Source organism: Pollicipes pollicipes, unplaced genomic scaffold (genome assembly GCF_011947565.3).
Source record: "Pollicipes pollicipes isolate AB1234 unplaced genomic scaffold, Ppol_2.1 Scaffold_4219;HRSCAF=4965_pilon_pilon_pilon, whole genome shotgun sequence".
Classification (NCBI taxonomy): domain Eukaryota; kingdom Metazoa; phylum Arthropoda; class Thecostraca; order Pollicipedomorpha; family Pollicipedidae; genus Pollicipes; species Pollicipes pollicipes.
In genome coordinates, this window is record NW_023596448.1 from 4,992,132 (window position 1) to 4,994,762 (window position 2,631).

A 2,631-nucleotide genomic window follows, 5' to 3' on the forward strand; every position below is an offset into this window, starting at 1 on the left:
CTCACCTCGGCCGCTGGAGCAGAACACTGAAGCTGACAAAGGAAACTGAATGTCACTTGCTGCCGTTTGTTTGACATGGAGGTTGTGAATCTTGAGAGGTCAGAACACTAAGGCGCATCAGATGTCCGTGCTTCCTACGGGAAGCGGTCGACAAGGGACTGAATTTATCCGTCGTGGCAACTCGAATCAACACATGCCTCTGTGGACCGGGAGTGGCCACCACTCCGTCACGTCGCCGTTGTTGCGGGTAAGCGATACACATCGTCCCGTGACTCGTGTGATGTCTTCGTCCAGCGGTTCGGCTCAGCGCAGTCGGAGAGAGAGAGAGAGACGTGTAGCGACGCGGCGATCTGTATTGGACCGATCCAGTGACGTCCTGCCGCTGCTATCTTAGGCAGGCACGACATAACATTAAGTTCGAGTGAACAACCACTCATAAGTCAGCTTGCATACACGCACCTATCACGCGTCCCGTACGGTCCGCCACGGGACGGCGGTCAGCGCCCGCGGCGATAGGTCGCATTCCACCGCGCGGCCGAGGCCGCGCCGCGACACGGCAGGGACGGCATGCTGTGCCGCCGGGCCGGCTGGGCGTGCTCACAACAACTCGGTCCCGTGTCACGGCTCGTGGACGGACGGAACCACGTGACACGACCTCTTGTTACCGGTCACGACGAACGTGATCACCCGCAATTGTGCCGTGTGCCGGGGCGGCTGCCGGCTCCTCCTCCTGTGTGGGATCACCAGTGAGCTCCCTCCCTTCGCCCAGCTTACCGGGAACCATGAAGTCAAAGCGTGCCTCGGCTAAATATCGCGCCGCAGTGGAGCTGTTTTCGAGCCGCCTATCGCGGGCTGGCTGCAGGTGTGCGCGTGCGGTGTTACCGGGTACCCTGTTGTCCCGCTTGGTGGCTGAGGAGGGCCGACGCCAGTTCAGCTCTGACCGGTGCGGTAGACGCCACCGCTGTCCTGGCGGCCGGGGTGCCAGAGGAGGCCCGGTGCCGACCACCAGCCGCTGCTGTCCTGGCGGCCGGGGCGCCAGAGGAGGCCCGGGGCTGACCGCCAGCCGCTGCTGTCCTGGCGGCCGGGGCGCCAGAGGAGGCCCGGTGCCGACCACCAGCCGCTGCTGTCCTGGCGGCCGGGGCGCCAGAGGAGGCCCGGTGCCGACCGCCGGCCGCTGCTGTCCTGGCGGCCGGGGCGCCAGAGGAGGCCCGGGGCTGACCGCCAGCCGCTGCTGTCCTGGCGGCCGGGGCGCCAGAGGAGGCCCGGTGCCGACCGCCGGCCGCTGCTGTCCTGGCGGCCGGGGCGTCAGAGGAGGCCCGGTGCTGACCACCAGCCGCTGCTGTCCTGGCGGCCGGGGCGCCAGAGGAGGCCCGGGGCTGACCGCCGGCCGCTGCTGTCCTGGCGGCCGGGGCGCAAGAGGAGGCCCGGTGCCGACCGCCGGCCGCCGCTGTCCTGCCGGCTGCAGCGCCTGGCGGCCGTCCATAGTTATGCGGCTGGCGTGAAACCGTTAAAGCCAGTTACTCGAGTAACTTCTAATGGAGTGAGGCAAGTGGCTGGCGTTGCGCGGCATCAGAGAATGGCCCGTTATGCTGCCCGGCGAGAGCGAGCTTGTATCGTGCACTAACTTATCTCGTTACTGTGCCGACTCAGAGCATCAAGGTAGAGGCAGAGTGGCCCGCGCACGTAGAAAAGGCCAAAGGAGGATAACAACGAACAGAGAGGATGAATAAAACCGACGCCCCGCAAAAATCACGCTACGGCTCATCGTGTGGGCCTCCACACGCGCGTGACATACGCAAGGGACAGTCGAGCGTGGTGAGGAGGGTGATGGCACAATGGTGGCAGTTGTCCTGACATCGCTTTTCCACCTAACGACAAACCGTGTGACAAATTGTCATGCTCTTAACTGAAACGGCGACACGCGTCGAGGTATACTTTATCCTGGCGGCCATTACTGCTATCACTGGCGCGGGCGTGTCTGGTGCGGGGGACACCTGGTGCCGCTCCGGCTCAGGCGTCCGGCCCCTGGCCAGCCGGCGCCCGGCCGAGGTACGCTCGCTGCGGTGGGCCGCCGGCCGCCGGCGTGGCAGGCCGGCCGGCTCTGCGGGCCCATTAGCCGGCCACCGGCAGCTGGTGTGGTCACTGCGGCCGGAGGCTGGTCGACTGGCGCGCCGCTGTGCCGGCCGCCACACTCCGGCCACGGCTGTACCGGCCGCCACACTCCGGCCACGGCTGTACCGGCCGCCACACCCCGGCCACGGCTGTACCGGCCGCCACACTCCGGCCACGGCTGTACCGGCCGCTACACCCCGGCCACACCACACTGTCGCCGGTCTGCTGTGGTGCCGCTGTACCGGCCGCCACACTCCGGCCACGGCTGTACCGGTCGCCACACCCCGGCCACGGCTGTACCGGCCGCCACACCCCGGTCACGCCACACTGTCGCCGGTCTGCTGTGGTGCCGCTGTACCGGCCGCCACACTCCGGCCACGGCTTTGCCGGCCGCCACACTCCGGCTACGGCTCTACCGGCCGCCACACCCGGGCCACGCCACACTGTCGCCGGTCTGCTGTGGTGCCGCTGTACCGGCCGCCACACTCCGGCCACGGCTGTACCGGTCGCCACACCCCG